This window comes from Triticum aestivum, chromosome 2A (genome assembly GCF_018294505.1).
Source record: "Triticum aestivum cultivar Chinese Spring chromosome 2A, IWGSC CS RefSeq v2.1, whole genome shotgun sequence".
NCBI classification, from domain to species: domain Eukaryota; kingdom Viridiplantae; phylum Streptophyta; class Magnoliopsida; order Poales; family Poaceae; genus Triticum; species Triticum aestivum.
Window position 1 is genome coordinate 630,984,820 of NC_057797.1, and position 23,190 is coordinate 631,008,009.

Here is a 23,190-nt window from a genome sequence, read left to right on the forward strand (position 1 = left end):
TACATGTTGTCCTTTATCAGTGTACTTATAATGACAGGTAGTTGTTCATGTACCATCACTCTGCAGCTTATTTTCCTTTTCCCTCCATTTTCTACACGTCAGATCTATATTTACTCTTACCATAAGGTTGGTACTGAAGAAGTTTACTTGTGCATTGCTCTTGGCTGTACCTTTTGCCTGTATCGTTGCACTTACATTTATAGCTACTTGGTTATGTAGCATCACTCTTCATCTTATCTTAAATATTCTCCATTTTTCGTATATTATCACATCTATATTTACTCTTAACAAAATGTAGAATAAAGGCATTGCTTTTGAAGAAGATTCTGTGGTAAACTTCTTGGATTGCCCCCCCCCCCCCATCAGCATGGACAAGGCCTTTATAGAGCCTGTCTTCACCAATAATGTAAGTTTGTCCATCTCAAGCCTTCAAACTTTGTTGTATATATTTGGTTAGGCATGACTGCAACAGGTGTTTATTTTTGGTGTTTGCATCAAATTGCTTGTTTAAAGTTTATTATATGTAGTTCATAAAAAAAAGTTCGTCCTTTCTCAATTTAAGTTTTCAGTTGTACAACCAAGTTCCTTCTTCATACCATGTAAATTAAACTATACAGAGCAAGTGATCTTCTTTTGCACTGCATGTATGCTTCTGTTCTTCATCTGTAATCCAGTGGTGTGGTGAACCTACCCACTACAGCAAAATGTCATATTCTGCAATGTCTTAACTATGAACAATGTCATATCATTCTACTATTATTTAAACCGTCTCTTTGTTTGCCAATCTGAAATGGTATAAATTGACAGCACACTAACCATTGATACTTATGAGTTCTTGATCTGTAATCCAGTGGTGTCGTGAAGTTGCCAACTCCTTCACAATGTCATTTCCTGCCATGTCTTGACCTAAACAATACCATATTGTGTTAATGCAAATTTAAACTATGTCCCTTTATTCATCAGTAAGAAATGTGATGAATTGTCAGCACTGATACTCTTATGTGCAAAACCTGTCATCTGTCTGCTTGTTTATCTTTCAGAGTGAGGAAGATACAAGTGTTGAACAAGCGCAGTCTCATCATCTTGCTCAGCTGCTAGCCCTGTAGCTCCCCAGCAGGGCTAACCTTTCTTGAACTCTATAGAAGTGCTGTCGGTTTTGTATATTATTTTTTCGGCGTGTTTATTTGCACTAGTGGCGATCTTTGATGCCCGGTGTATGTAATCTACTGTCTGCTTGTGCTTTATTATCATAGTGGTGAACTTTGATGCCCAGTGGATGTAATATGCCATAATTTATTTATTGTATAGTCTAGGTTTTTTCTTATTCATGATGCTGCAGTTATTTTACTGTATATATATCCTGTCTTCGCAGTAAACCAGCCAAACCGTAAAATTACGGTACATAATCGGGCCATCATGCAATCATGATGTAGGTTGGGCCTGAAACGTGCCAATCAGCTCACGGGCCGGCAGCAGCCCGAAATGAACCCCGGCCCATGATTGTGCGAATCAAATCACGGGCGTTTAACAGGCCGAAAAATTGTCTCAATCCTTGTTTGGCCCAATCAGATATCAGCTACGAGCAGGCCGGATGCAAACCGGGCGGTAGTTAGGCCCAACTATATGACGGGCTTTTAATAGGCTGAAATTAATATAGGGCCGAAATGTTAAACGGGCCCTTAACAGGCCAAAACTAATATCAGGCCGAATTACTAAGTGGGCCTTTAGCAAGTGGGCCCAAAAGCATAGTGTCGAGTTGATGGGCCGAATCTGATATGGGCCATATTTGAGCCCAAAGCGTCTTAAAGGGCCGGACCTGATCTGGGCCGTAATTTGGCCCAAAACGTGGTAGGCCTTTAACGGGCCGGATCTCATATGGGCCACTATTAGGCCCGGAGAGTGGCAGGCCATTAATGGACCGGATCAAATATGGGCCGGCATTTGGCCCAAAACATGGAAGGCAGTTAATGGGCCGCCCTACTAGGGTACTCAAAATCTTGTGGGCCTACAGCTGGGCCGGCCCATTATGATCTACAAGAATCTTGTGGGCCTTTACCTGGGCCGTCCCATTATGGCACACAAAAATCTTATGGTCCTTTACCTGGGTCGGCCCATTATAGCCCGCAAAATCTTGTGGGCCTTTAGCTAGGCCAGCCCATTATGGTCCGCAAAATCTCGTGGGCCTTTAGCTGGGCGGGCCCATTATGGTTTGCAAAATCTTGTGGGCCTTTAGTTGGGCCGGCCCATTTAAACTTGATGGGCCGGTCCACATGTCAACATATCATAGGCGCGTCTCGCCCATTGGATGAGTTGACATGTGTCCCCATTGGTCGTGGCTGTTAACGAGTTATCAGATCCAAAACCCGACCCGATAGCTTAACGGCGTTCCGTTACGGTGGATGTCGCGTGTCGGTCACCCTTAATGAAAGCACTTCTGTGACGTGTGATTTATTGTCATGGAAGTGGACACTTCCGTGATGATAATTTTGGTAATTTCATGGAAAACTTCTACGACAGCATAGGTATGGCTATCTTGATTCTGTCATAAATTTGTCATGGATGTACATGCATGACAAAAAAGCGACCTACTGTCAAAAACACGTATCATCACGGAAGTGTACTTTTTTTATAGTGAGGACCGGCGCCCAAACGCGCTCCGCACCGTCAAGGAGGAGTTTACTCAAGTGGACTCCGACGGGAAACCAACAGAGCCCAAACAAATAGTCAAGGGGTACTCGGTTCAGCTCGGGTGCATTCTCGGGAGCACCGTCTCGATCAACACCGAGAACCTAAGGCATAAGGACCGAGGGAATTTGCACAACCTCCTCTTCACGAAGCTTCACGAACAATACAAGTTCCCCGCTGAATTTGAAAACACACGCCTCTCAGGGAATAAAGTGAACAGTGCCGCCCTCACGAGGATGAGCACAGCCCTGTCTACTTGGAAAAGCGCGGTGAGGAGAATGATTGACAAAGGTGATAGTTATGAGAAGATCAAGGCGAAAAATCCTTCGATTAGCGAAAATGACTACAAGGAGTTCAAGATCAAGTGTGAGAGCAGTGCAACCTCCGAATCAAGTCAGTGGGGGAAAGAAATGCGGGAGTTGAACTTAGGGGAACAAAAACTCGGTCTCGGCGGTTACAGAGTGGCGGAGCCTATATGGGACAAGGAGTACGCGGAGCATGCCGAGCAACGCCTACCTCCCCGCTTCTTGAAATACGGTTACAAGAAGACCAGGAACTATGTCAGGGCCCGGTACAAGGAGGACCCGATAACAAAGGAGCTTACCATAGATCCGAAGACCAGGGCGCTTGAGCTTGTTCTGGCGCAGGAGACTGAAAGCAGTACCGCGGGGTCGTCTCAGAGCACTCCTTGGGACAGCACTCTAATTAGGGCGTTGAACGTAATGAAAAACAAGGATAAGCTCAGTAAGTCGTCGTTAGCTGGTCGTGTGGCCGGCAAAGGCTTGTCCACAACATGGTCGTCATACTATAACAGTGGTGGGCAAAAGGAGAGAAAGACCAGCTCGGAAAGCCAGTCACGCGACGTTCAAGAACTCAAGGCACAAGTGGCACGGATTCCGGAGATTGTCCATGATCAAGTGCAACAACAATTGGGATCGATGCTCACCGGCATTATGCCTACCTTGATTCATGGGCTGACGACGTGGATTGTGAGCGGCCAACAGGGGCCACCCCCGATTCCCAGCCTCACAGCCAGCAACTCGCACAACGCACAGGCGGTGCCATTGGTGTCTCCGGCGGAGGCGGTATTGGTGTCTCCAACACCGGCACGGGCATTGGAGCTTAATGCACCCGGGTGTACGCCGGCCGGCACTCCGCACCAAGTGGCCCCTCCGTCAATTGCACGCCTGCCATTGGCGGTGCCTCGACATTAGCTGAGCTCGACGCCATCATCACGGTAATTAATTAAGCCTCTCGGCTGAGGACTTCATCTCCTTGCCTTTGACTGGGCATCCCTGACGCCCTACATGTTTTCGCAGGGTGCCGCCGACATTACGTGCACTCTCCTGCACTTCATGAACGACGAGTTGGTCGATGTCGCCAAGGGAAAAATCGTTCAACCGGGAAACCATGTGTTCCACGGTAATCCGATGCCACCCAACATGTATAGGGTTCAACTGGTTCGGGGTGTTGCCAGGCTGCGATGAGTTGTTACCTCCGATTCGACCTGCCGGGGCCGACGAAGATGATATGATGACCCTCAGCGCCTGCCTAAGCTAGCACCTGCTGTGGCCTAAGATCCAGATTCATTTGGGGGCGGGGGACACCACCCCAAGGACAACACCGCCAGTCGTGCCGGCGCCAAGCCATGGCAAGACCGCCGCATTGCTACTGGACATGCCGGCCATCCCTATGGCACAGGATCCGAACATGCATATGGCACAGGATCCGGACGACGACGACAACAATGACGGTACATTTACCAACGTCGATAAGTACTTTGCCGAACATGGGTATGATGAGGAATTCTTGGGGCCTCCTTCTCAAGAACCCAACCCTACAAAAGACGATCGCGATCTAGCTGGTACCGCGGAGAAACCCAATTGCAACAGGCGTCATCTGGCGTTCAGTTCTCAGGAGACACCTCCAGCTGCCGACTTCACCGATCCACAGATAGCCGAGGTGCCAAATATTATCAGCCCCAACACACTCAAGAAGGCGGTCTGTGAGCAGAACTCGGTCCCATTACAACAGAAGAAGAAGGGACGGAAAAGAAAGATTAACAAGGGTGCGAGCCAGCCGGCACCGAGTACGATCCGTGCTCAGGACGGGCCACCTTCACCTAAGGATATCTCGAGGAGGGTGCATGTGGCAGGTAGGCCGATGCTACCGACTAATATGCTCAATGCTGCAACCGGTGCTATGCGGAGTCTGCATGATAGTGTTCTTTCTTTGGAGAAGCGGCGTCTCACAGAGAATGACGTGGCATACCCGGTTTTTGTGGCCAAGGTGCCAGAGGGCAAGGGATTTGTGGATAATGCCATCGGAGGTATGATCGTCCTGTGGTTTGATGATATCTTCGCTATGTTTAACCTTCATCCATTGCACTACACCTTTGTTCGGTTATTTTCGCTGAGTATGGAGATGCGGATCATTAGAGACAAGACCCAGGACATCGTGATAGTCGACCCCTTCTACATGTGTGCCAAGATCTAGGGCAGCGCTGGGGACCGGCAAGTCGCGACTTCTTACCTTGAAGGCGTAATTCTGGCAAACCCAGATAAGGATAACTTCTTCGTGCCTTACTTTCCTGAGTAAGTCGTCCCCTCAGCCGCCCCGTAACATATGATTTCTTAGATTTCAATCATTTTTTTAACATTCCGTGTTTTGTGCAGTGACACACATTGCACACTCATCCTCTTAAGCCTGAAATATTCCATGGCCACGTATTTCGACTCAGACCGTCAGTCGAAGAAAGACTACCCAAATATCAAGAAAGTTCTTGATGATGTTCTCCCCGGCGACGCCAAATCTGGAGGCACCTTCACCAGGGCAGTTCGTAAGTACGGCGAGCACGTGTTTGCCCACAATCCGACATTCTGCTGCGTCAAGCAGCCGCCTGGCGGTCAAAAGGATGCCTACTACGCCCTCCATCACATGCGGGCGATCGTACGGGACCATAATCACCTTCTGCTACCAAATAATCTCAAAGATTGGGCCGCGAGCTTGTTGGCAATCCAGGACGCGGACATCAGACAAGAATTCTTTCGCATCCAGTTGGAGTTTGCGGAAATCATCCATCAAGATGTCCTTCGTACCTCAGGGAAGTTCAACCTCAGAAATCAACCGTCCAACAGTGAGATAGACACAACGCTACAAATGCAGGCTGACAACGTCCGCGATTTCATGACCATCATGATAGACGGCGGCTTCATCCATGCTCCGGTCCCTTGAGTCGAGTCCAAAGTAGTGATGCTATGTGTAGTTCTGAAACATCGATTGGCTTATGTTGTAATTAAACTTTAATGAACTTGTATGTGTCTTTGGTTTGGACAGTCGTTCAACTTAGATGTAATCGATGCTATTAATGTCTTGCTTTTCTCTTCGATCCTTTTGTTGCATACTTATATATTGCTTACGTATTGTTTGTGAATTGCGAGTAACATTTTGTTTGGCTAGTGCATAGAGATGCCGTCGTATGTCGTGTACAAGGGTAAGGTTCCAGGAGTCCACGACGACTGGGAGGAGTGTCGGAGACAGGTTCACCGTTTCAGCGGTAACAGTTACAAAGGGTACACCACTAGGGCGGAGGCGGAATCTAGATACGCGTGCTATCTAGTGGGAGAGAGGAGGGAGCGTAGGAGGAACCGGATGAAGACCAGTTTCATCGCGATTATGCTCATCGTGATGACCGCAGCTCTCTTCTATGTGATGGTAGTTTAGGTGATCGATATCGACTTGTAATGTGAAGACAAACTCGCTACTCGCAGTCTCGAGACTTGTAATGTTCTATCTTTGTTTGGTCTTTTGAATTCGGAGACTAATATGATGATTTGTATGAGGAGACTAATATTCTATTGTATTCGATGAATTTGCTGTTGCTGTGTGGTGTTGTCTAAATTCTGTCCAATAATATATTTTGTAACCTGTGAAAATATCAGAAAAGAAAAAAATAATCCCTAATATTCATACTAGTGGCGCACCACTCAAGACACTAATGGCGCACTGTAAAAATGACACTAATGGCGCATCACCCTCTAGTGCGCCATTAGTATGCCAAAGCACATGGGTACATATGGCCCCCTGGGAGGCATTCTAATGGCGCACTGTGGGCTATACTAATGGCGCACTGCATGGTGCGCCATTAGTACACCAGATACTAATGGCGCACCAGTGGTGCGCCATTAGCATTTAATTCTAATGGCGTGGTGCTACTGGCGCATTAGTAGTGCACCATTAGTAGGCAAAACTGGTGCGCCACTAGCTTGGCTTTTCCTAGTAGTGTCGCTCTTGATTCATCGCATATCCCAGTACACCGCCGGAGGTATTCACATAGAGTCATATTTTTGTTGTAGTATCCATTTGTAACATTGAGTTATGAGTAAATAATAGTGTGATGATCATCATTATTAGAGCATTGTCCCGTGTGAGATGAAAAAAGGAGGCCAAAGAAGCCCAAATAAAAAAGAGAGGCCAAAGAAGCCCAAACAAAAAAATGAGAGAAAAAGAGAGAAGGGACAATGTTACTATCCTTTTTCCACACTTGTGCTTCAAAATAGCACCATGATGTTCATGATAGAGAGTTTCTTATTTTTTCACTTTTTTATACTAGTGGGAATTTTTCATTATAGAACTTGGCTTGTATATTCCAATGATGGGCTTCCTCAAAATGCCCTAGGTCTTCGTGACCAAGCAAGTTGGATGCACACCCACTTAGTTTCTTTTTGAGCTTTCATACATTTATAGCTCTAGTGCATCCGTTGCATGGCAATCCCTACTCCTCACAGTGACATCAATTGATGGGCATCTCCATAGCCCGTTGATTAGCCGCGTCAATGTGAGACTTTCTCCTTTTTTTTGTCTCCTCATATAACCCCTATCATCATACTCTACTCCACCCATAGTGCTATATCCATGGCTTGCGCTCATGTATTGCGTAAGGGTTGAAAAGGCTGAAGCGTGTTAAAAAGTATGAACCAATTGATCGGCTTGTCATCGGTTTATGCATGATGGGAGCATTTTGTGTGACGAAAATGAAGCATGGCCAAACTATATGATTTTGTAGGGATAAGCTTTCTTTGGCTATGTTATTTTGGTAAGACATAATTGCTTGGTTAGCATGCTTGAAGTATTACTATTTTTATGTCAATATTAAACTTTTATCTCGAATCTTTTCGATCTAAACATTCATTCCACGATAAATAGAATTACATTGAAAATTATATTAGGGAGCATTCCACATCAAAAATTCTATTTTTATCATTTACCTACTCGAGGACGAGCAGGAATTAAGCTTGGGGATGCTTGATACGTCTCCAACATATCTATAATTTTATATTGTTCCATGCTATTATATTATCCATCTAGGATGTTTTATATGCATTTAGATGCTATTTTATATGATTTGTGGGACTAACCAATTAACCTAGAGCCCAGTGCCAATTTCTCTTTTTTTTTCTTATTTTGAGTATCACAAAAAAGGAAAGCCAAACGGAGTCCAATTGACCTAAAATTTCACGGAGATTATTTTTGGACATGAAGAAGCCCACGGAGTATCGGACATGGGCCAGAAGAGTCCCGAGGCACCCACGAGGGTGGGGGAGCGCCCTATGCCCCTGGGCGTGCCCCCTAACTCGTGGTTGCCTCGGGGACCCCACTGACTCCAACACCTCTTATATGTACCCAAACTTCTTAAAAGAAACATAGATCGGGAGTTCCGCCGCCGCAAGCCTCCGTAGCCACCGAAAACCAATCTAGACCCGTCCCGGCACCCTGCCGGAAGGGGGAATCCCTCTCCGGTGGCCATCTTCATCATCCCGGCGCTCTCCGTGACGAGGAGGGAGTAGTTCACCCTCGGGGCTGAGGGTATGTACCAGTAGTTATGTGTTTGATCTCTCTCTCTCTCGTGTTCTTGATTCGGCTCGATCTCGGTATATCGCAAGCTTTGCTATTATAGTTGGATCTTATGATGTTTCTCCCCCTCTACTCTCTTGTGATGAATTGAATTTTCCCTTTGAAGTTATCCTATCGGATTGAGTCTTCAAGGATTTGAGAACACTTGATGCATGTATTGCATGTGCTTATCTGTGGTGACAATGGGATATTCACGTGATCCACTTGATGTATGTTTTTGTGATCAACTTGCGAGTTTCGTGACCTCGTGAACTTATGCATAGGGGTTGGCACACGTTTTTGTCTTGACTCTCCGGTAGAAACTTTGGGCACTCTTTGAAGTTCTTTGTGTTGGTTGAATAGATGGGTCTGAGATTGTGTGATGCATATCGTATAATCATACCAACGGATACTTGAGGTGACATTGTAGTATCTAGGTGACATTAGGGTTTTGGTTGATTTGTGTCTTAAGGTGTTATTCTAGTACGAACTCTAGGATAGATTTAATGGAAAGAATAGCTTCGTGTTATTTTACTACGGACTCTTGAATAGATAGATCAGAAAGAATAACTTTGAGGTGGTTTCGGACCCTACAATAATCTCTTCGTTTGTTCTATGCTATTAGTGACTTTGGAGTGACTCTTTGTTGCATGTTTAGGGATAGTTATATGATCCAATTATGTTATAATTGTTGAGAGAACTTGCACTAGTGCAAGTATGAACCCTAGGCCTTGTTTCAACGCATTGCAATACCATTTGTGATCACTTTTATCATTAGTTACATTGCTGTTTTTATATTTTCAGATTACAAAAACCTATATCTATCATCCATATTGCACTTGTATCGCCATCTCTTCGGCGAACTAGTGCACCTATACAATTTACCATTGTATTGGGTGTGTTGGGGACACAAGAGACTCTTTTTTATTTGGTTGCAGGGTTGTTTGAGAGAGACCATCTTCATCCTACTCCTCCCACGGATTGATAAACCTTAGGTCATCCACTTGAGGGAAATTTGCTATTGTCCTACAAACCTCTGCACTTGGAGGCCCAACAACGTCTACAAGAAGAAGGTTGTGTAGTAGACACCAGTTGTCTCCCAACATGCGCTTTTGTTTATAGCCATTAAGACAGGCTTGAGAATTCAATGATGCTCACATAAAAGATAGCAATTGAAACACGAAGACAGAATCATAAAACATTTGACTAACATATTTAAGTCTAACATACTTCCTATGCATGGGAATTTTATATGCAAACAAATTATCGAGGCAAGCAAAAACTAGCATATGCAAGGAAGAAGGAAGAAACAATGGCAATATCAACATGACGAGAGGTAATTGAGTAACATGAAACTTTTTACCACCATATTTTCCTCTCTCATTACATTTGGGATCATATTCAAATTCAATAATATAGCTATCACATAACATATTCTCTAGATGATCCACATGCATGCAAAGTTGACACTCTTCCAAAATAGTGGGATTAACATTAACTAAAGTCATGACCTCTCCAAACCCACTTTCAATATTATTGCAAACATATTCATCATGAGTCTTAAATAAATATTCAATATCATAAGAAAAATCACCCCAATCATAATCATTGCAACAAGTACTGGACATAGTAAATTTAGCATCCCCAAGCTTAGGGTTCTGCATATCATTAGTACAACTGACATTAATAGAATTTATAGTAGAACCATTTCAATCATGCTTTCCATCCAAGGAGCTATCGTGAATCACTTCATAAATTTCTTCTTTAACACTTAATCACAATTTTCATATTCATGAATTTCAAGCAAAACTTCATAAAGATAATCTAGTGCACTCAACTCACTAGCAATAGGTTCGTCATAATTGGATCTCTTAAAAATATTACCAAGTGGATGAGGATCCATAAACTCTTTGCTTATAGTTTTTCAATATAATACACAATTATGCCAAGCAAACGAGAAAACAAACCAAGTAAGAAATAAGGGCAAACGGAAACAAGGCGAATAAAAAGGCAAATCTTTTTGTATTTTTCTGAAAATAATTTTACAAATGGGGGAGAGGAAAACGAGAGGCAAATGGTGAATAATGTAATGCAAGAGATGAGAGTTTATGATGGGTACTTGGTAGGCTTGACGTAGATCTCCCCAGCAACGGCGCCAGAAATTCTTCCTGCTACTTCTTGAGTTTGCGTTGGTTTCTCCCTTGAAGAAGAAACAATGATGCAGTAGAGATAAGTATTTCCCTCAGTTAAGAACCAAGGTATCAATCTAGTAGGAGAAACGCGCAAGTCCCTAATAGATACACCTACACATAAAATCAAACACTTGCACCCAACACGATAAAGGGGTTGTCAATCCCTTCACGGTCACTTGCAAAGGTGTGATCTGATAGAGATTGGTAAAAATAAATAAAAGATAAAATATTTTTTGAGTTTTTGGTTTCTACATCTGAAAATAAAATATTACGAAGTAGTAGATCGGAAAGAAAATATGATGGAAAATAGACTCAGGTGGCATAGGTTTCACTAGAGGCTTCTCTCTTGAAGGCAAATAAGACGATGGGTGAACAAATTACTGTCGAGCAATTGATAGAAAAGCACAAAGTTATAACAATATCCAAGGCAATGATTATGCATATAGGCATCACGTCCATGTCAAGTAGACCGACTCCTGCTTGCATCTACTACTATTACTTCACACATCGACCGCTATCCAGCATGCATCTAGAGTATTAAGTTCATAAAGAACGGAGTAACGCCTTAAGTAAGATGACATGATGTAGATCCATAAACTCAAGAAATATGTCTCGCTACCCCTACTTTGTCCTCGATGGCAACAATTCATTACATGTCTCGCTACCCCTACTTTGTCACTGGGTGAAATCATGCAAGATTGAATCCAAAACTAAGCACCTCTCCCATTGCAAGAAAAAACAATCTAGTTGGCCAAACCAAATTGATAATTCGAAGAGAAATACAAAGATATCAAATCATGCTTATAAAAATTCATAGAAGATTGAAATAATATTCATAGATAAGCTGATCATAAATCCACAATTCATCGATCTCGGCAAACACACCGCAAAATAAGATTACAGCGGATAGATCTCCAAGAACATCGAGGAGAACATGGTATTGAGAATCAAAGAGAGAGAAGAAGCCATCTAGCTACTAGCTATGGACCCGTAGGTCTGAGGTAAACTACTCACGCTTCATTGGAAGGGCAATAGGGTTGATGTAGATGCCCTCCGTGATTGAATCCCCCTCTGGCAGGATGCCGGACAAGGCCCCAAGATGGGATCTCGCGAGAACAGAAGGTTGCGGTGGCGGAAAAGTATTTTTTGGATGCCTTTGAGGGTTTTGGAATATATGTGAATATATAGGATGAAGAGGTAGGACAGGGGACTCTCAAGGGGGGCACAAGGTATGGCCCCCTCTAGGGTGTGCCCTCCACTCATGGGTCTTCTGGCTTGGACTCCAAGTCCTCTAGGTGTCTTCTGGTCCTAGAAAAATCATCATAAAGTTTTATTCCGTTTGGACTCCATTTGATATTCCTTTTCTTCGAAACTCAAAAACAAGGAAAAGAAATAAGATGTCACTAGGCTCTAGGTTAATAGGTTAGTCCCAAAAATAATATAAAGTAGCAAATTAATGCATATAAAACATCCAAAACTGATAATATAATTGCATGGAACAATCAAAAATTATAGATACGTTGGAGACGTATCATATATCTCTCGGACTCGATTACACAGAGGGAACATAGAGCAAAACTCAAAGCTAGATCATACTATATATTTATTCTAGTAAACCGAAATATAACCAAAAGTATCGAACTAAGAAAAACGATAAAGGTAAAGGTGTGATGGTGATACGATACCGAGGCACCTCCCCCAAGCTAGGTAGTTGTGAAGAGGACTGCCCATACCCGTGTATTTAGATTTCTTTTTTCAGAGGTGGTGATGATGGAGTTAATGATGTATCTGTCAGCTTCATTAAGGTACCCTTAAGGTCCTGCAATTCTCGTAGTACGTGTTGGAGCATATTCACATTCTTCTGAATTTCCTCCAAAAGATGCTTATTTTCAGGCCACCAAGAACTTTTCCCTGCATCACGTTCACTTAGACGAGATATGCCCAATTGGAGGGGATATGTGCATGAGAGGTATGCTCCACTCCATAGTTACCAACCAAATTATGAAAGTTGTTTCGATGTAACCTGTTTAAGGTCCTCCTAGGGGGGAGCCCTTCTCGTATCTCTTGGCCTTTCATGGATGCTTATAGTCCCTGTTGCTTGATGGGGATTTGGGATAATGGAGATGCCTGCCAGAGTACCTCTCTCTGAAGCCGGAGGCTGAATCTCAAGCGAATCTCCTTCATACTCCTCCATTGTGACTCTCTTGGGATCCTCCCTCCCGAGTTCCATCTGCATCAACCAAGCATCATCTTCCACGTTGTTGGAGGAGGGAGAAGACATGATGCCTGGCCATGAAAACTCTCGCAGAAAACAGCTTGAAACAAGAACAGAGGATTTTGCCGTGGTACGTTGGTCAAAACCTTAGGGAGATTATATAATGAATTTTTACCAAGCAAAAGAAGTATTCCACAAGAAAACTGAGTCCGTAGGGCACATGAGGTGACCACAAGCCAGGGAGGCGCGCCCAGGGGGTAGGGCGCGCCCCCAAGGCTTTTCGCCTCCTCGTGCACTTTTCGGACTACCTTTAATTTTCCTAATTTTTTAAATATTCCAAAACGGAGTAAATTTTCCATTGGAAAAGTTTTGGGGTTGGTTTACTTACCGTACCACATACCTATTCCTTTTCGGAGTTTGAAACTTTCCGGTAGGTCTCCCATATGTACTCGTCCGGTGTTATTGTGTTTATAATATTGGTTTCAAAATTTATGGGAGTACCTGAGATATAATGTTTAATTCTTTGCCCGTTTACCACCTATGGGTTATTTCCCTCGACGTTATTAATCTTGATGGCACCGAAATGATAAACTTCCTCGAGGATGTAAGGCCCTTCCCATTTAGAGGGAAGCTTCCCTGCAAAAAATCTAAAACGAGAGTTGTATAGCAAGACAAGGTCACCTACACTAATTCACGTTTTTCTATCCTTTTGTCATGCCATCTTTTAACTTTTTCTTTAAACAACTTGGCATTCTCATAGGCTTGGGTTCTCCATTCATCAAGTGAGCTAATGTCAAATAACCTCTTTTCACCGGCAAGTTTGAAATCATAGTTGAGCTCTTTAATTGCCCAATAAGCTTTATGTTCTAGTTCAAGAGGTAAGTGACATGCTTTTCCATAAACCATTTTATATGGAGACATACCTAGAGGGTTTTTATAAGCGGTTCTATAAGCCCATAATGCATCATCAAGTTTCTTAGATCAATTTTTTCTTGATCTATTAACAGTCTTTTGCAAGGTCAATTTAATTTCTCTATTGCTTAATTCTACCTGACCACTAGACTAAGGATGATACGGAGATGCAATTCTATGGTTGACATCATATTTAGCACGCAATTTATGAAAAGCACCATGAATAAACTGTGAACCACCATGAGTCATTAAATATCTAGGAACTCCAAACCTCAGAAAAATAACTTATTTAAGCATTTTAATGGAGGTGTTATGATCAGCACTACTAGTCGGAATAGCTCCTACTCACTTAGTAACATAATCAACAGCAACCAAAACATGTGTATACCCATTGGCGGAAGGAAAAGGTCCCATATAAACAAAGCCCCAAATATTAAATTTGTTCAATAACGAGGGAATAATTCATAGGAATTTCCTGACGTCTACTAATATCATCAACTCTTTGACATTCATCACAAGGTAAGACATACTTACGAGCATCTTTGAAAAGAGTAGGACAATAAAAACTACATTGTAATACCATGTGTGAAGTTCTATCTCCAGCACGGTGTCCTCCATAAGCTTCAGAGTGACACTTGCGTAGGGTATATTCCTATTCATGCTCAGGCACACAACGTCTAAGAACACCATCTACTCCTTCTTTATAAAGGTTTGGGTCATCCCAAAAGTAATATCTTAAATAATAGAAAAAACTTTTTCTTTTGCGGGTATGTGAAACTAGGTGGTATGAATTCAACAACCATGTAATTAGCATAATCAGCATACCAAGGAGTATTATGAGAAGAATTTATGGCGGCTAGTTGCTCATAAGGAAAACTATCAACAATAGGTAGTGGGTCATCAAGAATATTTTCTAACCTGGACAAGTTGTCTGCTACGAGGTTTTCAGCTCCCTTTCTATCAATAATATGCAAATAAAATTCTTGCAGCAAGAGAACCCATCTAATAAGTCTAGGTTTAGCATCTTTCTTTTCCATAAGGTATTTAATAGCAGCATGATCAGTGTGAACAAGTACTTTAGAATCAACAATATAAGGTCTAAACTTATTACAAGCAAAGACAACTACTAAAAATTCTTTTTCAGCAGTAGCATAATTTCTTTGCGAACTGATACGTCTCCAACGTATCTATAATCTTTGATTGTTCCATACTGTTATATTATAAATCTTGTATGTTTTTTAATCATTTTATATCATTTTTGGTACTAAACTATTGACATAGTGCCAAGTGCCAGTTGCTGGTTTCTGCATGTTTTTTACATCGCAGGAAATCAATACCAAACGGAGTCCAAATGCAAAGAAACTTTACGGATATTTTTTTGGACCAGAAAGACACCTAATGGGCCAAGGCTGTGCCTGGGGGTGCTCTGAGGAGAGCACAACCCACCAGGGCGCGCCAGGACGCCCAGGCGCGCCCTGGTGGGTTGTGCCCACCTCGGGTGCCACCCGGACTTCCTCTTTGCTCTATAAATACCCAAATATTCTAGAAACCCTAGGGGAGTCGACGAAAATCATTTCTAGCCGCCGCAGAGTCCAGAACCACGAGATCCAATCTAGACACCATCACGGATGGGGTTCACCACCTCCATTGGTGCCTCTCCTATGATGCGTGAGTAGTTCTTTGTAGACCTTCATTGGGTCTCTCCGATGATGCGTGAGTAGTCCTCCGATGATGCTTCCTCTCTCTCGTTTGATTCTCAATACAATGGTCTCTTGGTGATCTACATGATGTAACTCTTTGTGCGGTGTGTTTGTTGGGATCAGATGAACTTTGAGTTTATGATCAGATCTATGTTTTTATATCCATGAAAGTATTTGAGTTTGTTTGATCTCTTTTATGCATGATTGCTTATTGCCTCATATTTCTTCTCCGATATTTGGGTTTTGTTTGGCCAACTTGATCTATTTATATTGCAATGCAAAGAGCCACTTTGTAGTGGGTTCGATCTTACGGTGCTTGATCCCAGTGACAGAAGGGGAACCGACACGTATGTATCGTTGCTACTAAGGATAAAACGATGGGGTCTATCTCTACATAGATATATCTTGTCTACATCATGTCATCGTTCTTATTGCATTACTTGGTTTCTCCATGAACTTAATACAGTAGATGCATGTTGGATAGCGGCCGATGTGGAGTAATAGTAGTAGATGCAGGTAGGAGTCGGTCTACTAATCTTGGACGTGATGCCTATGTAATGATCATTGCCTGCATATCGTCATGATTATCTGAAGTTCTATCGATTGCCAAACAGTAATTTGTTTACCCACCATTTGCTATTTTTCTCGAGAGAAGCCACTAGTGAAACCTATGGCCCTCGGGTCTCTTTCTCATATTATTTGCCTATGCGATCTATTTTCCTATGCTTTTAATTTTAGATCTGTTAAACCAAAAATAGAAAAATACCTTGCTGTGTTTTATTCTTATTTATTTTTATTTGGCATTTGATCTATCAATCTACTACAATTTATTCATGTCTGTTTGCCTATCTTGAGGCAATGCTGCCCGAAAGGGATTGACAACCCCTTTTACACGTCGAGTTGCGAGTAGTTGTTATTTGTGTGCAGGTGTTGTTTTTGTTGTGTTTCTTGGTTCTCCTACTGGATCGATAACCTAGGTCTCATAACTGAGGTAAATACCTACCACCTTGTGCTGCATCATCCCTTCCTCTTTGGGGAAATACCGACGTAGCTTCAAGCTGCTCAAGCACTGTCTAGAGTTTTGCTAGCATAATAAATAACATTCAATTTCTTATCAACTCTTTGTCCTAGAACAGCACCAACAACATAATCACCAGCATCACACGTAATTTCAAAGGGTGGGTTCCAATCAGGTGGTTGAACAATAGGCGCAGAAATCAAGGCTTTGTTAAGGATTTCAGATGCTTCTACACAATCATCATCAAAAACAAATGGAACATCTTTTTGGTAGAGATTAGCGAGAGGCCTAGAAATTTTAGAGAAGTCTTTAGTAAACCTCCTATAGAAACTAGCATGACCAAGGAAACTTCTTATACCTTTGATATCGTTAGGACACGAAAAATCAACTTTAGCTTTATCAACTTCAATACCTATTTTGGAGATTTTATGCCCCAAAACAATACCTTCATTAACCATACACTACTAGGGAAAAGCATATACACATAATCTTACCAGCAGCGCGCATTAAAATAAGGCAGTGCTGCTAACTAGCACTAGCGCGCGCACAAACCTTGCTGCCGAAATAAATGTATCAGTAGCGAGCCCTCTCAAAGACGTGCTACCGCTAGAATTGCCACGACGCTGCCGCTAGGCTAGTTCTAGCAGCAGCTTGCTAATATGAAGAGCACTACTACTAGGGACCATAGCAGTAGCGCATTTACACAATAACCGCTACTACTAAGTTTACTAAAAAAATTAGTCCCACCTCACTTCGTGAAGAGAGTTTGTACCACCTTAAATATGTTCCTTCTCAAACTTTCACAACCACTTGGTCTTCATTGAACTCTATGTGTAGAATTTGTGGCCGCAATATGAGTGTTCACCAGTTCCTAAACTGGTGAGGACTCATATTGAAAAATTAGATTGTACACAAAAAGATCACTGATGATCAATGTATTTTTTATGTCTATTTTTACATGCTGACACATAGCAGTAGCACGCTCTTTGTGAAAGGCGCCACTGCTAGGTCGTTTAGCAGTAGCGCCTTTAGCTGTAGCTCGCTACTGCTAAGACATTCCATCTCCCCCACTCTCCGATCTATCCGATCGACTCACACTCTCTCGATCTCCCCCTCAACCCCCACGCCGGTCCTCCCCCGTCGCCCCTCCTCCGATCTGTGCCGCCGCCACCTCGTCCTCCTCGCTGGACTCGGTACCGGCCTCCTCCTCCGTCCTCCCTCTAGTCGCCGCTGGTCGGCCCCCCCTCGCTCCGCATTCCTCCTCCGTCCTCCCTCCACTCGCCTCCGGCTGGCCCCTCCTCGCTCCGTCTTCCTCCTCCGTCCTACTCTCTTCTCCCTCCTTGAGTCGCCCCTCCTTCTCCCTCCTCCCTCCTCCATCCAGAACCCCTCCTCCCTGCTACATTTTGATTTAGTAGGCTAGTTGATTTAGAACATATTGATTTAGTTGATTTAGTAGGCTAGTTGATTTAGTTGATTTAGTAGGCTAGTTGATTTAGTTGATTTAGAACATTTTGATTTAGTATGCTAGTGGATTTAGTAGGCTAGTTGATTTAGTTGATTTAGTATGCACCATTTTATTGTTATTTTTTCTGTACATGGATAGGTAGATGCTTCTTTTTGTAAGAAGTTATTTTTTGGCAAAATGTAGGTGCCAATTTAGTTAAATTTGCCACTTCTTTTTTAATCAATTATCTTAGGTAATAGGGGCCAAATGAGATGAAATGTCTTGGTAGGTGGTACCCTTATTTGGTATATATTTGTGAAAAGTTTTTTCGGCAATAGGTGACACCGAAATGCTTTGTCCATAAAATTGCTTCTCGTGGAAGAACCAAAAATATCACATGCTACTGTTTTTCTTTCCTGTGAAGTGAATCATTAATCCTTTGCTCATATTGCTTTAGGAAAATGGCACCACCACCACCAGCGCTATGTCGACTGTGCAAGTCAAGGTGCGCCAGCAGCCTTGCAATTGGCAAGCTATTCGGCATCTACTTCCAGCCGAGTTTTCGTCATGCGGCGGCAAGAAATTAGTTGAAATGTAACAACTATTTTATTTTTAGTGTTGGCATTACTGCATTGTGTCATTTTGCTTTTTTTACACAGATCGTCCCATGCAATGTGAGGTTCAAATTCAACAAGCTGACAGGAGACACTGTGACATTTGAGGCTCTTGGGGGGCCGTACACTATGGAGGTCGAGAAAGGACGCAATATGTCACATATTGGAGGAGATGGATGGGCCCGTTTCTTTGCCGACATGTGTCTTATTGGTGGTGAGTTGATCAGCTTCTCCTTCAGAGCAGAAAGACCCAAGTTGGCTGTCATTTATCTCAACCTAGTGGAAGATGACGAAGATGACGAACATGATGAAGATAATGAGGGCGCACTCGATGAAGATGATGAGAACCCACTTCATGAAGCCATCATAGCTAAAAGAATGAGGTTGAGCGAGGATGAGGTGTGCAACCTATGGGACATAATTCCGCCATTTGATGACTTTGTCGGGGTGCCATTCGTGACCCGCTTGACAAGTACCATGGTCGATCGGCATGAAATGGTATGTTATACGTACCGCCTATAGTAATTTGATGATATATATATGCTTTATTGTTATACTTACAAATGCAAATTATTCAATGATATGCTTAGTAATTGGATGATATATATGCATGTAGTAATTTGATGATATATATATATATATATTCGATGATATATTTATTAGTAGAATTCATGATTAGTTAGTACAAATGCGTAGTACTGTGTCTTTTGATAGTGTAGAAATCTAGACTTAATAGAAATATATTTGCAAGAGTATGCGCGAGGCTATTTATTAATTGATATGTTTTTCTTATTCAGAAATTGCCAAAGAACCTATCTGTGAGTTGTGGTATCGTGCCTGATGAAGAAGGCTCAGCTGGACTACACCTTACCGCAAGGGGCTCTGATACGTCTCCAATGTATCTATAATATTGATTATTCCATGCTATATTATATTCTATTTTGGACATTATTGGGCTTTATTATACACTTTTATATTATTTTTGGGACTAACCTATTAACCGGAGACCCAGCACAGAATTGTTGTTTTTTGCCTATTTTAGGGTTTCGCAGAAAAAGAATATCAAACGGAGTCCAAACGGAATGAAACCTTCGGGAACATGATTTTCGGAACGAACATGATCCAGAGGACTTGGACCCTACATCAATACATCAACCAGGAGGCCACGAGGTAGGGGGCGCGCCTACCCCCCTGGGCGTGCCCTCCACCCTCGTGGGCCCCCTGTTGATCCACCGACGTACTCCTTCCTCCTATATATACCTATGTAGCCCCGAACTACCAGATACGGAGCAAAAATCCTAATTCCACCGCCGTAACTTTCTGTATCCACGAGATCCCATCTTGGGGCCTGTTCCGGAGCTCTGTCGGAGGGGGCATCGATCATGGAGGGCATCTACATCAACACCATAGCCTCTCTGATGAAGTGTGAGTAGTTTACCTCAGACCTTTGGGTCCATAGTTATTACCTAGATGGCTTCTTCTCTCTTTTTGGATCTCAATACAATGTTCTCCCCCTCTCTTGTGGAGATCTATTCGATGTAATCTTCTTTTGCGGTGTGTTTGTTGAGATCGATGAATTGTGGGTTTATGCTCAAGTTGATCTATGAACAATATTTGAATCTTCTCTGAATTCTTTTATGTATGATTGGTTATATTTGCAAGTCTATTCAAATTATCATTTTGGTTTGGCCTACTAGACTGATCTTTCTTGCAATGGGAGAAGTGCTTAGCTTTGGGTTCAATCTTGTGGTGTCCTTTCCCAGTGACAGTAGGGGCAGCAAGGCACGTATTGTATTGTTGCCATCGAGGATAACAAGATGGGATTTACATCATATTGCATGATTTTATCCCTCTACATCATGTCATGTTGCTTAAAGCGTTACTCTATTCTCTTGAACTTAATACTCTAGATGCATGCTGGATAGCGGTCGATTTGTGGAGTAATAGTAGTAGATGCAGGCAGGAGTCGGTCTACCTGTCTCGGACGTGATGCCTATATACATGATCATACCTACATATTCTCATAAATGTGCTCAATTCTGTCAATTGCTCAACACTAATTTGTTCACCCACCGTAAATACTTATGCTCTCGAGAGAAGCCACTAGTGAAACCTATGGCCCCCGGGTCTATCTTCTATCATATTAATCTTCCAATACTTAGTTATTTCTTTGCCATTTATTTTACTTTGCATCTTTATCATAAAAATACCAAAAATATTATCATATCATATCTATCAGATCTCACTCTTGTAAGTGACCGTGTAGGGATTGACAACCCCTTATCGCGTTGGTTGCGATGATTTATTTGTTTGTGTAGGTGCGAGGGACTCATGTGTGGCCTCCTACTAGATTGATACCTTGGTTCTCAAAAACTGAGGGAAATACTTACAATACTTTGCTGCACCACCCTTTCCTCTTCAAGGGAAAACCAATGCAAGTGCTCAAGAGGTAGCAGGCTCCGTCACCACATGTACTTACCGCATGGACACAAACGGTTGCACACACTTAAACTCGGTTGGGTGGAAGAGATTCCTCGTCGGCAAGAATCTTCATGTTGGACAGGCCATCCTAATTACTATTAGGAACACCCACCGCCCAGGCTTGAGGATGATGATAGTCGTCGATATCATCTAGAACTACATATCTGTGTGTGTGGCTATATCATCTAGAACTACATATGATGATCGTCGTCGATATCATGTAGAACTACATATGATGATCGTCGTTGATATTATATAGAACTACATATGATGATCATCGCTGATATCACTTTGTACTGCTTCAGGATGCATGCTGAGTATATATGAAATTATTATCTTGTACTCCCTCCATTCCAAATTACTCGTCGTCGTTTTAGTTCAAATTTGAACTAAAACCATGACGAGAAATTTGGAACCGAGGGAGTACTACCTAGTACCTATAATGCTTTATGAAATTGATATCTAGTAGTACCTAGTTTCTGGAAATTGCTATTTATTGAAGCTGAAACGGGGTAGGAAGCCGGGGGGAAATGATGAAAGATATAGCAGTAGCGCGGGGCCAGGAAATTGCTACAGATAATTAATAGTAGCGCGTTCCGAAAATGCGCTGCTGATATAGTCCATAGTAGTAGCGCCGGTGCAGACCGTGCTACTACTAACTGTTAGCTGTAGCGCCTTATTGGTAGCGCGGCTGCCCGCGCTGCTGATATCCTCAAAACCCGCACTACTACTAGGGTTTTCCCTAGTAGTGATAAAGTGGCACTTATCACAATTCAAGACAAAATTAGTTTCTTCAACATCTCTGCAAAATTCGATAAAGGTTGCTGAAGCAATCATCAAAAGAAGTTTTGTAAACGAAGAAATAATCCATGAAAACCTCAACAATCTTTTCACAAGAGTTACAGAATATAGCAGTCATACATCTTTGAAAGGTAGCAGGTGCATTGCATAAACCAAAAGGCATACGTCTATAAGAAAAAGTACGGAAAGGACAAGTAAAAGTAGTTTTATCTTGATCCTCTTTTGACATAGATGTTACCATCGTTGGTGATCCACAACTAGTTTAGCATCTGGCTCCATATTAATTCTGTGCTGACATAGAGTGGGACTAGTGCCCTTAAGATCATCAAGTATATGTAATATGTCTCCAACATATCTATAATTTTTTATTGTTCCGTGCTATATATATTATCTGTTTTTGATGTTTTATATGCATTAATATGCTATTTTATATGATTTTTGGGACTAACCTATTAACCTAGAGCCCAGTGCCAGTTTCTATTTTTTCATTGTTTAGAGTTTCGCAGAAGAGGAATACCAAACGGAGTCCAAACGGAATAAAACATTTGCCATGATTTTTCTTGGACCAAAATACACCCATGAGACTTGGAGTGCAAGTTAGAGGAGCCTCGAGGCAGCCACAAGGGTGGAGCGCTTTCCCAGATGGGGTGGGGCACGCCCCCCGACCTTGTGGGCCCCTCGTAGCTCCCGTGACATAATTCTTTCGCCTATATATACTCTTATACCCCAAAAACATCCAGGGGAGCCACGAAACCACTTTTCCACCACCGCAACCTTCTGTACCCGTGAGATCCCATCTTGGGGCCTTTTTCGGCATCCTGCCGGAGGAGGAATCGATCACGGAGGGCTTCTACATCAACACCATTGCCTCTCCGATGAAGCATGAGTAGTTTACTTCAGACCTACGGGTCCATAGCTAGTAGCTAGATGGCTTCTTCTCTCTCTTTGATTCTCAATACAAAGCTCTCCTCGATGTTCTTGGAGATCTATTCGATGTAATACACTTTTCCGGTGTGTTTGCTGAGATCCGGGATTTATGATCAGCTTATCTATGAATATTATTTGAATCTCCTCTAAATTCTTATTTGCATGATTTGATATCTTTGAAAGTCTCTTCAAACTCTCGATTTGGTTTGGCCAACTAGATTGGTCTTTCCTGCAATGGGAGAAGTGCTTGGCTTTGGGTTCAATCTTGCGGTGCTCGATCCTAATGACAGAAGGGGAACCGACACGTAT